The sequence below is a fragment of the Nelumbo nucifera genome, chromosome 5 (assembly GCF_055504915.1).
Source record: "Nelumbo nucifera cultivar China Antique chromosome 5, China Antique-T2T, whole genome shotgun sequence".
NCBI lineage: Eukaryota > Viridiplantae > Streptophyta > Magnoliopsida > Proteales > Nelumbonaceae > Nelumbo > Nelumbo nucifera.
Genome location: NC_142653.1, coordinates 61,986,333 through 62,001,769, shown reverse-complemented (window position 1 = coordinate 62,001,769; position 15,437 = coordinate 61,986,333). Strand labels below are relative to the sequence as shown.

Below are 15,437 nucleotides of genomic sequence, written 5' to 3'. Positions count from 1 at the left end.
AAAACCTGGTGGTTGATTCCTAGAGTTTGTAACCGGTTGATTCAGTAACTGCCCCACTTCTCTCCTCGCATTAGCTTCGGCTAACTGTCCTATTTGGCTTTCTAACCTAGCAATGGGTTACTGCTGATTTAGGACCAACTACTGAAGTTGCATGAATTGATCATCTACTAAACGGGATTGCGGAGGTTGTGGGTAACCCTGATATGGTTGGGCCGGTTGGTTCCTAGGGTACACCTACTGGAACTGACTCTGTACTGGTGGCCTCTGAAACTGCTAGGCCATAGAGTTAGACGTATGATGATATTGCTGGGACTGTGAATTGGGTTGATGTGTCCTCCAAGAAAAGTTAGGGTGATTTCTCCACCCAGGGTTGTAAGTATTTGAATATGGATCATTGTTGGGCCTTGAGAAACTCTAGGCTGCCAGAACTTGTTCTTGGATAAAAGGCGAAAACTGGGCTACCGTGGAACAGTCATCAACCTGGTGGGTCGGGCTGGCACAAATGGAACACACTTCGGGATAGGATGTAGATGGGTTTGATTGCTGGTTAAAGGTGAAAAACTAATCAAACTTCTAGGCTAGAAGATCTACCCTGTCCAACTTTCTAGAAAGGGCATTCAAGTCCATTTTTGCCTCGGGCTCTATATTATTCCTAACCTCATAGAGCCCCTACCCTCTTTGAGGGTTCATAGGAATACAAGGATGCATTGTTAATGGAATTCTCACTCAAGGTCTCGAAAAGAGCATACGCTTCATCCTCGCTTTTGCTCATAAATGCACCCCCACAAGATGCATCAACCATTTGCCTGTATTGATCTATCAAACCTTCATAGAAGGCTTGGACAATTTGCCATTGGGACAGGCCATGGTGTGGGCATTTTCTCATTAACTTCTTCATCCTCTCCTAAGCCTCATGAATTTGTTCACCCAGTGTTTGGGTGAATCCAGTGATGGCTCTTCTCATGGTATTGGTTTTGTCTATAGGATAGAACTTTCTAAGGAATTCTTGTTGCATTTCTGCCCAAGTTCTAATGGGTGTCTCCCTATAGTTCCTAACCAGTGCTTGGCCTTATCTTTCAAGGAGAAGGGGAAGAGAGTCAGTCTAAGGGCATCATCATTGAAGTTCTGGATCCTTACAGTGGAACATATTTCCAGAAACTCGTCTATGTGCTTGTATGGGTCCTCACTCAAGTTCCTATAGAAAGAAGGGAGCATCTGGATTGTGCTTGACTTAATCTCATACTGTAAGGCCTGAGTATCTGGCAACTGTATGTAGGATGAATGGTTATATTGGGTTAGAGTGAAGTATTCCTTCAGCTTTCCGGGTTGGGCATCACTGATTCTAGCCATTTGGTTGCATTGTTTGTGATGGAGGTATCTCTCTATTTTGGGTATGGGTTCTACAGTTTCTCTCCTTAGAGATCTCCTTTCCAACATACAACTTAGAAGTCCCTTTTTCTTTTTGTTGAAATTTGAAATTTAAATTTCGAACTTAATTTCAAATTTGGATTTTGAAATTTATATTTTGAATTTAATTTCAAATTTGGATTTTGAAATTTAAACTCAAATTTTTTAATTTTTTCTTTTTTATGTTTTTTTTTTTATTTTTTTAATTTTTATTTTTTTTTGAAATTTGAAATTTAAATTCAAATTCAGATTTTGAAATTTAAATTCCTAAAATTCAAATTCAAATTTGAATTTTTGAATTTAAAAAAAGTGCAAGCAAATCAACCACGCAACCTAGGGGTTGACCTAGGGTTTCCTAAACTAGTGGTTCAACAAATGTGAATCCTCTTAGGTTCCCTTGGAATTACACCACTTCCTTTGGTTAGCCAGGTAAGAGGTGAGGATGTGGGAGGCTCCCCTTGCTCTTGCAAGGACCTAATTAAGTAACAACAAAACCCGCTTAGGCGTAGCCGTTTAACCTCTTTCCTTAGACACCAACCGCCGGTTATGGAAAGTAATTACAAGCTTTCCTAAAATTCAACACACCTTTGAACCAAATGTGAAACTCCCTAAAGGATCTTGCTATCCAAATTTTAAACTAGGGTTAGGGTGAACCACACGTGAAGGATGGTAACTTTTGGGCCAAGGAAGGGTGATGAAATCCCCACCTTATCTTATTTAAGTTGGGTGCCCTTAAATGGATTAACGAAACAAAAACAATCAAACAAAATGAATGCAACTAATTACAATGCATGAACAATTATTTCTAAAATGCAATTCAACAATATAAGATAAAAGAATAAAACAAACTAATTAAGCAAAAGGAATAATTAAAATAGTAAAAAGAAGAAAACCTAACACATTCACAACTAACAAGATGATTTCAACAATTAAATAAACCTATAAGATGCATGCTCTAGAATATGAAACCTTAAATGTTGGAATGCAAATGCAAGAATTTTAAAATATTAAACAAATTTTTTTTCGTTTTATTATTTTATTATTTTTTACTTATTATTATTTTTTTCATTTTTTGAAATTCAAATTCAAATTTAAATTCAGATTTTAATTAAAATTAAAATTCAAATTCAGATTTGAATTAAAATTTAAATTCAAATTCAAATTTGAAAATTAGGACAATATCCTAGTTAACAATTAATTATTCAATTAAATAAGAGCTCAAAAATCACTATTCTACCAAAAAAAAGAGTTCAAAAATAAAAATCAAAAATCAAAAATAAAATGGGACGACTATACCTAAAATGCAATCAAATTTCTCTTATCTTGTCTTTTCTTCTATAGTTTGGTAATGCTCTGGTACCCCACCTTTCGCTATTATGTCATGCAAAATCAAAGAGAAACAAGAATTAAAATGAGATTACAAATCAAGTAAACAACGAAAATAAAAAAAAAAATAATGAAATAGATCCGGACAAAGCAAATAAAAAATTTTCTCCGTTGCTTCCTCGACAATGGCACCAAAAACTCGGTGTCTCCGGAAGCGTGTCGTTAAGCACTTTGGAACACTAGTTTAACATTTATAAAATTTTTCCGATTCTCAAACAACTACAAACACAGTAAAATGGTGAGGACGGGTCATATCCATAGGGAAGTAAGAGAAAAACCATTACGTAGTTAGATTCGGGAAAGAGAACACAAGTGGGAAATAGAATTCAAACATTATCAAAAATTAAAAATGTAGAAAAATAAATAGATACATATATAAATAAATAAAAGAAACTAATTAAAATGTCTATAATCCGATCAGAGGTAGTAGTTTCCGGATCTCTCCTTTGACCCTCGAACTTCTCAAGCTAGGCCTTCCATCTTACTTGGCCGAATTCCAGATCTATAGAAAAGGAAATGAAATTTAAACGGAATAAAAGTAAATTGCAAAAAAGAAAAATGGAACTGGAAATTAAAGAACAAAAATTAAATCTAAGACTAATGTAAATTGGTTGGGATCCAAATCCAGAGGTGGCATAGTGGTGTTGGCAAACTGCAAGTAGGAACCCCTCCTCTTGCTTGGGCATCCTCCTCTTCCTGTACCCTTGAATTTCTCAAGATCAGCTTTCTGCCTTACCTAGGGACAGAATCCAATCCTTTCTTAGGAGCCCTTGGATCCTTTTTATAGAGAAGGGCGGCAACTGGGTTTTAGCAAATATATGGACGCCCTAGGGTTTCTAATGAAGGGTTAGGATGGTTTTGAGATGATCCTAAGGCTGAGAAAAAATAAGAGGGTGCCCAATATTATGTAGTAGGGCTGAGATTTGGGAGCCTAGAAATAGATGGTGGAGATTGAGGCACCTAGGGCTGAAAGGTGGAGATTAAAAGAGGTGGGTGGTGCCCTAGAGTTTAAAAGCTACAAGAAGAGTGCCCTAGAATGAGTTGTGGAGATTAGAAGGAGTGGAGGGTGGAGATTAAACAACTGGGGGCGGCTAGTGTTTGCTAAGGAGGAAAAGAATAGGTTAAAAGGCGCCCTCCTCCCCTCTCTTAGTTGGACTTCACACCAGCTTCCCAAAAATTGCAATTTAACCATGAAACCTTCTCGGTTTTGCACAGAGACCACCAGAGGTCACAACATTGAAATTAACTGGGAAAATGACACAATTTGACTATTTTAAGGCCAAAAATACCCCTGAAGTGATGCCCTCAGGGCATCAAAATGCAAAGTTATCATAGCTGAGGGAGATGTCCTCTCTTGTTAGGCAAAGTTTCATCATTATGAGCTAAGAGGTTAAGTGTAAGACCATTGAGGGTTATACTTGATGGGCTAATCTTGCATCTGCCTACAATCCTTGGGCCTTCATATGGTGGCTGGACCCAATGACCATTTAGTGTAAATGTTGGTTCCATTAAGAGCCCATATTGATGGACTTAGGGGTTCACTGTGTTCTGCAGTGAATTTGGTTAGGCCTTGTAACAAAGGCTGGGCTGAACCCATGTAACTGATGCGTAGATCAATGCTAGGGTTCCAATAGAGTCGGATTTCTCTTCTCTAATACACCGTTTAATTGTGGTGTAGCAAAAGGATCTAGTTGTGATACAATCCCATTGTCCTTTAAGTAGTTCCTGAATTCGTCGAAGAGATATTCGCCTCCTCGATCTGATCAAAGGGCCTTAATCTGTCTCCCCAACTGTTTCTCAACTCTTGTCTGAACTCCTGGAACTTTTCAAAGGATTCAGACTTGTGTCTCATTAGGTACACGTAACCATACTGAGAGAAATCACCAGTAAATGTTAAGAAATAAATGTGTTGGTTGTGTGCCCTAACATTCATGGGACCACATACATCAGTATGTATTAGGTTAAGCGTGTCCATATATCTTTCAGGCTTTCTCGTAAATGGTTGTTTCATCACCTTACCCTGAAGGCAAGGTTCACAAGTTGGAAGATCTTCTACAGTTAGAAAATCCAAAGGACTTTCCTTTACCAACCTTGTGATACAATCTATATTAATGTGGCCAAGTAGGTAATGCCATAGGCACGTGGGATTTAACGTATCACGTATTATTTTCTTGGGGATTATTTTCGGTGTAGTTTTGGTAACATTTGTTTCTAGAGAAAGGATGGAGAACATAGAGACTATTCTCCAGCTTTCCATAGGTGAGGAATTTGTTATTCACTTTAATAGTAATCATATTACTGAACAAAATAGAATAACCATCCTGGCACAACTTTGAAACTAAAATAAAATTTCTTCTTAATGTTGGTACATAAAGACAATCTTTAAGTACAATAATGCCTTCTCTAAAAAATAACTCTATTGTTCCTATGGTTGTAGCAACAACTGTTGCAGAAGTCCCCAAGTAAAGTACTACTTCTCCATCACTCAGCCTTATGCTTGTCTTGAACCCCTGCAATGTGTTACATGCATGAGTAGAAGCCCTAGAGTCAATACACTAGGATGCAAAAGTAACCAACAAATTGGTTTCTATGACAAAGGATTCGAAATTACCTTACTTCTTGGTCTCAAGATACTAAGGACAATTCCTCTTCCAATGGTCGGTCTACTTGTAGAAAAGACAGACATATGATGTCTTGTCCTTCTTCTGCTTTTTAGGTTTGTCAACTTTCTTCTAAGCCTTCTTCTTAGTCTTCATCTTTTTCTTGTTCGTTTTGCCACCTTCAACAATCTTGGAAATCGGCTTGTCCTTCTTAATCAATTCCTCAGCCCTCTGCAATATATTGGTGAGTTCCTGAAGGCTAACCTAGCTTATTCATGTTGCAATTCATGATAAACTGATTAAAGGAGGCAGGCAAAGAGTTTAAGACGATATCAATTTTAGTGTCATCATCTAGCCCAGAACTGAGAGCCTCCAGTTCATTGATATAACCCATCATCTTTAGACAATGGTCATGAACTTGTTGGTTTTCAGTCATTTGTGTGGTCATAAATAGCTTTAGAACCTTCTATCGAGTAAAACGATTTTGCTCTTCATACATGATCCTTAGACTATCCATGATATCCTTGGACACTTCAATCTTATTGATTGTCTTTGTATTGGATTGTCTAAGGAGAATATAATGTAACACCGGGCAAGAGATTTCTTTTCCTTCCAATATTGATACTCTTTCTTACGAGCCTCGGAAGCCCTATCACCCGGACGCTCCAGTGTAGGGTTTTTGGCTACCTTGTCCAATTTCTCGGACGTCAATACTAGCATACGGTTACAGAACCAATCAGCGTAATTTGGACCCTTAAGCTTATTATCGTCCAAAAATTTTGCGAATTATCTGTTTTCCATTTCTGATAAAAGGCAATGCAAATTATTAGTCCACAACCTAAATTGATTCATGTTATTTACATAGAAAAGGCTTTTAATCTATGTTTCATTTCCATTTCTTTGTCTCTGAGATTTCCCTCCCATCTCAGTAATGGAGACGCAGTTACGTCTCTAGAAATGTGGGAAATCACATAGGAGCATGGAGCCAACTATTTCAGCTGCAAAGCCCCACCACTTTCTTTGAAGGGTCATATCCACTCATCATGAGCTTTCCCTTTGGCCTCTGTCAAACCAAGTTCTTTACCATTTTAGGTTAAACATTTATGTCCAGCAAGTGCAGACCCATCATATTCGTGGACCCCAAGGTACCATGAGAGAGTCTTCCATTTTAGGATAGGCCCCTCCCACATCGGTCTATGACACTCCTATCATCTTATAAAGCAATCAAACAAACTGGATCAGCAAATGGATAGCCCAATTTTATGGTGCATCTCCTCATTACTAACACAGCCCATCTTCATGCTAATGACAGGAGGCCTTTAGAGAATTCATCACATGAATTTCCCTATCACATGCACTTATATATCTGGAGGGAACAAGTTGAAACGTCCCTAGATCTGATTTAGGTCAAACCAAAGTGGCTCCCACTGACTTTCTTAAAGTTAGATTCACATGGGCCCAAAACGGATAGGGTTCCACACGATTCCTCTTGGGAAGAAAGCTAATATGGGGTCCATTGAGAAGGGAGATCATCCAATGATCTTTACGACACCATGGCAATGATGTGCATTTAGCCATGGTGTGCGTAGAGAGTCACTAATGAATAAACCTGGGCCAAGTGCTCATGGCCAATGTATGAAGCACATCACACATCACATACAACCACATGCATGAAAAATTGATCTAATCAATCACATAAACTGTAAAACCCTAATTAATTAAAATTAACACATCGTCAGACCATTAAGGCCCACAATATTATCAAATAATATTATCAAGGTATATGGGCTAAACTGCAAAAGGCAGTTTGGCCCATATAGCTGTAATGCTGAAAGGTGGGCTGATTCAGCTTTAACTTATAAAATTGGGTTTTACAGGGGTGGGCCGAATTTCCATGTAACTGGCCATCAAACCCATGGCCCATATCTGAATTTGGGGCTGAGAACAGGACCCATTGAACCACAGGTTCGGTCCAACTAGTTTGGACCAATCTGGGTCAAACCGGCCTAGGGTTTGATGTCCATTACAAGATTCAATTCAGGATTATGATCTGAGATTAACTTCAGACGATTAAAGACAATCAAGAATCAGCAAGAAACACAATCAGAGGGTTGTACATGTGATTGCAAACTTGCAAAAACAAAAGTTAATCGCAGATAGCAAATTCTGTTTCTATAAATCGTAGATTGCAGATCTAGTATCTGCGAAATTTCTTCTTCTCCTCCGCGCAAACCAGAACTTCTTCCAATGTAAAAAAAAATAGAAAAACCTAATTTTCTATTAATTTAATTAGATCAAATCTTATACATTTTGTCTAGAAAATAAAGAAAAAATTATTTATAGACCAAAATAATAGAATAAAGAATGTAGGGTGCGCAAATCTTGGCACCATAAAAGATTTCAATCTCCAACACACATACAACCCAAAAATTCAAGAAACAATCACAGAACAATTCCAAAATCATACCAGAATAATAAAGAATTAAATTTCAAATCATATGCACCAAACTGAGAACCGAATTCTCAAAAAATTGTCAACTTGCGCAAATCGGGTAGAACAGTTTCTGCCCATTTGCGCAGGTTCATATCTGGTCTAAATTTGGTTCAAGACTTAAACCTGGCTTTGATAACACTGAAGGCAAGGGAGATCCATCATATGGATGGCCGAACCATGCAGGGTGGCTGGGAAATTTTCAAAAATTCCTTTCCCTTCTAGGAATCCTATTCCCTAATTTAAAAAAAAAAAAAAAAAACTACATTTTTCAAGGTTCATTCTTAAAACAAACCAGACCAAATCTGAAACCAAATATTAGGGACAGGAATACCTGATAGGAAATCCATGCAAGTAGATTCCAACGTAAGTGTTCACTCCCAAAGAAAGTACCAAAATCTGCCTCCACTGAAGATGGCGCAGCTTAGGGTGAAGTAGGATCGACAATGCAATCATTCGACAAGAATTGCAATCCTTCAGTAAGGATCATGCTAAGGAGGTGAGCATGACTTCAAGATTGACTCTTCTAGCAAGAAACAATATCAAGATATGATCTTGATCACTCCAAGAACTCGAGATCAAACAGGGTAGGGTAGCAAGAACAGAGGGAGAAAAGAACTACTGAAAAGAATTCATCTTACTGAAGAATTTGCCCCCTTATTTATAACCTTTTCAAGATCAACTTCCTAATCTAATTAGAAAAGGATTCCTTGAACCAAATCTGTATTTGGATTTGAAATCTTAAGTGGATAAGACTTATCTTCTCCTCCTGTTAATCCTAATCAGATTAAAAACCAAATTCACCCTCTTTTAATTACAAATTAAACCCAGTTCGAAATGGGCTTTAGGCCCATTAAGTCATCAGGCTCACTTCCCTTTATTTGTTGGCTAGCTTGGCTCTCTTTGTATGGTGTGGAACCCTATCATTGATCTTCACAAAAGACATATGGGTTCAACCAAGCCTTTGTTACAAGGCCCGACCGAATAAACCCCTGATCCCATCAGTATGGGCTCTTAATGGGCTCAACATTTACACTAAATGGTCCCTGAGTCCAGCCACCTTATGAAGGCCCAGGGACTATAGACTTAAGTGAGATTAGCCCATCAGGTATAACAACCCTAAATGGTCTTGCACTTAACCTCTCATCCCATAATGATCGAACACGGCCCGACAAGAGAGGACCGTTTTTGCAAACCTTTTTCATAAAAACATAATATATATATATATATATATCTTTATATAAATATATTTTACAAAACAAATTCCAAACAGATTTGAAATCCATTGCCAACAATTTAGGTTTCCATCAGAGTAATTGCTATCCCCAATCATTCACTTTGTCCGACAAATGGGTTAATTCTGTCACTATGGTCACCCACTCAGATGAATTCTTATACTGCCCCAACATACCCAGGTTTTGACCCCCCTCTAAGGATTTCACTGATTGGCATATCAAAGACAACCCAATCCAACACCTAGTGCAGTACCATAATCAAGTATAGGGGTTAGGTGTAACTTTCCAGTTTTGCCCTGTTAGCTAGTGTATGCCCTTAGCTCTAATCAGCTTGATGTACATTATGACATTTATTGTAAATGAATAAAGTACATATTTGATTCATGTTATTGTGGTGTGTTTCTGTGTAATACCCTTAAATTGGACACATATGAGACTCATGTTAGTTTAGAATCTTCGTAGTCGTTGGATAGATCTAGGGAGATCTATCCTACCAAGGCTGACACTAATGTGCCACAAAGTTGGTAGGGGTGGCTTGTCTCAACTGCCAGGGTGAGACCTAAGGTACATGCAGTGTCGCTTTTCTTGAAACCCTGAACCGGACCAAATTCCAATGTTGCCCTGGACCTTGGAGATAGATGGGCAAAACTGGAATGTTACACCTGACCCCTAGACACGATTATGGTACAACACTAAGTGTCAGATTGGGCTGCCTTTGATATGCCAATCAATGAGATCCTTAGAGGGGGTCAAAACCTGGGTATGTTCGGACAATCCGAGAATTCATCTGAGTGGGTGATCACAGTGACAGGATCAATCCCTTTGTCAGACAAAGTGAATGATTGGGGAAATGCACTCTCTCTGATGGAAACCTAAACTGTTGGCTGTCACGAACAATTGACCCAGAAAGATATTAACCTAATTGCTACTTGTACCACTATTCGTGACAATTACGGATCACCGAACCATGGATAGCAGTAGGAAAATCAATATTAATTAATTTGTCAAACTAATTAACATTAACATCCATAGAGAATAAGCACAAGAATCAATGAATACTTGAATTAAAAAGCAAGAACTCGAATTAAATACTGAACCTCACGATGACACAATCAAACATCCCCCCTTGAACTAGAAAAGAAAAGTTTAACTGCTCATGATTTTCGAATCCTTCATGCTCTGCTTCTCAGAAGGCCGAACTGATCTTTCTTGATTGATCGAGTTGCTTGATGCTTGATTGATGGGTTTTTTTTGATTGATTGAGTGAGTGAGGCTAGTCCCCCCCTTTATATAGCTGAGGGAGAGGGCTGTTTTCCAACTCCTTTTAGGAGATTAACCTCAATTAAAAAAGTCCTGATCTGTTTTGAACTAATCCTATCCTATCTCTTATCTAGTGATCTAATCTCAATCATCTTATCTTTCTAGGATTACATTCAAAACTTAAATCTGATAAGACTCTCTTTTTGGAGATTACATTCGAAATTGGGACTCTTGGCTCTTGAATTTGAGTTGGGCTGCTTTAATAACTTGGGCTGCTACAAGGCTCTGAATTGGGCTTCAGCTGTGAAATGGGATTTGCTGCGAACTTGCTCCGACCTCAGGCCCAATTTCGTTTTTTATGCAGACCGAATCTGTCAAAACCCAAAACATTAAAGTTGTGGGCCTATCCCTCATCTTTCTAGTGCATCTTGAATTATCCAAATCAGAGTCCGGAATAGAGAGTTATGCCCATTTTACTGAATGGTGCCGAAACTGTGCAAAATCATCCTATTAGCCTTGTTTTCTTCCAATCGCCTTCTCGCTTGCCCTAAATTGAAATAAAAGAGTAATGAGTCCAATTAAGTGCTAAAATAATGAAAAATAGTGAATATTTGGGGATAAAAATATGGTACTTTTTAGTCTCATCAGTTAGCCTTCAGGAACTCAGCAATATGTTGCAGAGGGCCGAAGAGCTGATAAAGAATGATGAGCATATAGCCATGCTTGTTGAAGGTGGCAAATTGGGCAAGAAAAAGAGGAAGGAAAATAAGAAACCTTAGAGGAAAACTAACAAGCCTAAAAAGCAAAAGGACAAGACATCTAATGTCTACCACTTCTGTAAGCAGACTAGCCACTAGAAGAGGAATTGTCCTCAATACCTGGAGACCAAGAAATAAGGTAATTTCGAATCCTTTTTCATAGAGACCAGTATGTCGGTCACTTCAACTTCCTAGTGTATTGATTCCAGGGCTTCTACTCATGTATGTAATACATTGCAGGGGTTCAGGACAAGTAGAAGACTGAGTGACAGAGAAGAGATTCTTTACTTAGGGACTTTTGTAAGTGTTGCAGCAATAGCCATAGGAACTATAGAATTGTATTTCAGAGAAAGAATTATTACATTAAAAGATTGTCTTTATGTACCTAATTTGAGAAGAAATTTGATTTTTGTTTCAAAACTATGTGTGCATGGTTATGCTGTTCTTTTTAGTAATGTGGTTACTATCAAAAGGAATAACAAATTTCTCACATATAGAGAACTTGAGAATGGTCTCTATGTTCTCCATCCTTCTCTGAAAACAAATATAACCGAAACTATGTCAGATAATATCCCCAAGAAAAGAACTCGTTATACAGTTAATCCCACATGCCTATGGCATTACCGACTTAGCCATATTAACATAGATTGTATCACAAGGTTGGTAAAGGATGGTCCTCTAGATGTTTTAACTATAGAAGATCTTCCATCCTGTGAACCTTGCCTTCAGGGTAAGATGATGAAACAGCCATTTACCGGTAAACCTAAAAGATCAACATACACGCTTAACCTTATACATACTAATGTATTTGGTCCCATGAATGTTAGGACACGTAACCAGCACGTTTATTTCATAACTTTTACTGATGATCATTTACGGTATGGTTACATGTACCTAATTAGACACAAGTTTGAATCCTTTGAAAAGTTCAAAAAGTTTAGACAAGAGGTCGACAAACAGTTGGGGAGACACATTAAGGCCCTTCGATAAGATCGATGAGGCGAATATCTCTCTGATGAATTCAATGACTTCTTAAAGGAAAACGGGATAATATCACAACTAGTTCCTCCTGCTACACCACAGTTAAACGGTGTGTTAGAGAGGAGGAGCCAGACTTTTTTGAATATGGTCCGATCACTTCTTGTCCACTCAGAATTACCTACACCCTTTTAGGGATACACATTAGAGACTACAATATACGTGCTGAACCGGGTTCTAACCAAATCCATTCCGAAGACTCCCTATGAGTTTTGCATTGGTAAGAAACCAAGTGTGAGACACTTGAAGATTTGGGGTTGTTCAACACATGTTAAAAAAACAAGTGCTGATAAATTGGAACCCAAAACCAGTTGTTGCCTATTTGTAGGTTACCCCAAAGGTTCTGTAGGGTATTTATTCTATGACCTAAGAGAGCATAAAATGTTCTATAGTTGAAATGTCCATTTCTTGGAGGAAGATTACATCCTAAAAAATCATCGTCAGGAAGTTGTTCTTAACGAGGAGAGCTCAGGGGTAGTGGGAGATATCCCATAAGCTCCAGTTAATAACCAACCTAGGAGATCTACCCGGGTATCCAGGCCTCCAGTTCTTTATGGCTATGACCAAGAAAATTACTTGGTAGAAGCCACAACCAATGAGGAGGATCACATGACTTATACGGAAGCTATGTTGGACATAGATTCCTTGAAGTGGGTAGATGCCATGAGAGATAAGATGGACTCAATGGAGACCAATGGAGACCAATGGAGTTTGGACTCGAGTATATCCGTCCCCTGGGGTAAAAGCAATTGGTTGCAAATGGATCTATAAGAAGAAGAAGGACCCTAATGGTAAGGTTGAAACCTAAAAGGCCCATCTTGTGGCAAAATGGTACACTCAAAAAGAGGAAATCAACTATGAGGAAACATTTTCTCCCGTGACCATGCTTAAATCCGTTAGGATCCTGTTAGCTGTAGTAACGTACCATGATTACGAGATTTGGCAAATGAATGTCAAAACAACATTCCTAAATGGAGATCTTACTGAAGATATCTATATGCAACAACCACAAGGTTTCATAGCAGCAGGTCAAGAACACACGGTATGTTAACTTAATCGATCCATGGACTTAAGCAAGCTTCTAGGAGCTGGAACATCTGGTTTGACTCTACCGTTAAACAGTTTGACTTTGAGCAGAATCCGGATGAACCCTGTGTTTACAGGAAAACCAGTGGGGATAAGGTTACGTTCTTGGTTTTGTATGTAGACGACATTCTACTCATTAGGAATGATGTAGGAATGTTGACTACGGCAAAAGTATGACTTTCATAGTAATTCTCCATGAAAGATCTTGGAGAAGGCTCTTATATCTTGGGACTTCGACTCTATAGAGATAGATCAAAGAGATACAACATGGAGAACTCCAAGAAAGGAAATGTTCTTTTCAGGCATGGAGTCACTCTCTCCAAGGGAATGTCTCCCAAGACACCTGAGGAGATTGAGGGCATGAAGGAAGTTCACTATGCCTCTGCCATAGGGAGCATCATGTATGTCATGCTGTGCACTTGGCCAGACATTGCTCAAGCCGTGAGTGTGGTAAGTAGATACCAATCTAACCTAGGACAAGAGCATTGGACTGCTATAAAGAACATACTCAAATACCTTCAAAGGATAAAAGAGTTTTTTCTAGTATTCGGTGGTAGTTCACTACAGATCGTTGGGTATATTGATACCAACTACCAGTCAGACATAGATGTTAGAAAGTCTACATCTGGTTGCATCTTTATAATGGGGTCCTATGCAGTAATAAAAATAGTCCACAACCCAAGCCGAGCACATTGTCGTAAGTTAGGCTACCTAATGAATGAAGGTGTTCATTCTAGAATTTGGAATTCAGAACATCACCCATTCCACTATTGTGTGACAACATTGGATCTACGAGAGATTGATGTTAAAAGGTAGCATCAGCGGAGAATGTGGGAGACCTATAGTCTAAGCCACTGACACAGAAAGTGTTTGAGAAACACGTGGAAAGTATGGGACTCCGGCTTATACCCGATTGGACCTAAGTGCAAGTGGAAACTGTTAAATAGTGTATGCCCTTAGCTTCAATCAACTTAATGTACATTATGACATTTATTGTAAATGAATAAAGTACATATTTGATTCATGTTATTGTGGTGTATTTCTGTGTAATACCCTTAAACTGGACACATATGAAACTCGTGTTAGTTTAGAATCTTCACAGTCGTTGGATAGATCTAGGGAGATCTATCTTGCCAAGGCTGACACTGATGTGCCGCCAAGTTGGTTGGGGTGGCTTGTCTCAATTGCTAGGGTTAGACCTGAGGTACATGTAGTGTGAGTTTTCTTGAAACCCTGAACAAGACCAAATTCCAATGTTGCTCTGGACCTTGGAGATAGATGGACAAAACTGGAATGTTACACCTAACCCCTAGACTCAATTATGGTACTGCACTAGGTGTCAGATTGGATTGTCTTTGATATGCCAATCAATGAGATCCTTAGAGGGGGTTAAAACCTGGGTATGTTGGGACAGTCTGAGAATTCATATGAGTGGGTGATTATAGTGACAGGATCAGCCCCTTTGTCGGACAAAGTGAATGATTGGGGAAATGCACTCTCTCTAATGGAAACCTAAAACTGCTAGTAGTGGATTTCAAATGTGTTTGAAATTTGGTTTTACAAAATATATTTATATAGAGATATGCTTATACATTATGTTTTCACAAATTATTTGCAAAAGGTTTTAATTCCCGAGATCCATGTGAGTGGAGAGTGCAACACTGCACCTTGCAGTCGAGGGAGAGGTCATCTCTTGTTGGGCAGTGTTTGATCATTAAGGGCTAAGAGGTTAAGTGTAAGACCATTAAGGGTAATAACTGATGGGATAATCTTGCATTTGCCCACAGTTCTTGGGTTTTCATAAGGTGGCTGGATCCAAGAACCATTTAATGTAAATGTTGGGCCCATTGAGAGCCCATGGAGATGGACTCAGGGGTTCACTATGACATACAATGAATTCGGTCAAGCCTTGTAACAAAGGCTAGGCTGAACCCATGTGACTGATGTGTAGATCAATGTTAGGGTCCCACGCCATACAAAGATAGCCAACTGGGCCAGCAGATTAAGAGTAAGTGTGCACATAAGCTTAATGGGCTTTAGGCCCAATTCAAACTGGGCTTAAGTTAGTTAAATTAAAAAGGGGCGAATTCAGTTTTTTAAACTAATTATGATTAGCTGAAGGATAAGATTAATTCTTATCCTTTTAAGAGTCCAAATCTAAATATCAGATCTGGAT

At 38.6% G+C, this 15,437-nt stretch overlaps 1 non-coding gene across 1 annotated transcript; it reads left to right on the top strand.

The window, feature by feature from the left end:
* The first annotated feature begins 860 nt into the window (after positions 1–860).
* On the top strand, positions 861–967 carry LOC148791675 (small nucleolar RNA R71). Its single transcript, XR_016076879.1, has one exon. It is a non-coding gene; the product is annotated as a small nucleolar RNA R71 (small nucleolar RNA).
* Positions 968–15,437: the final 14,470 nt, after the last annotated feature.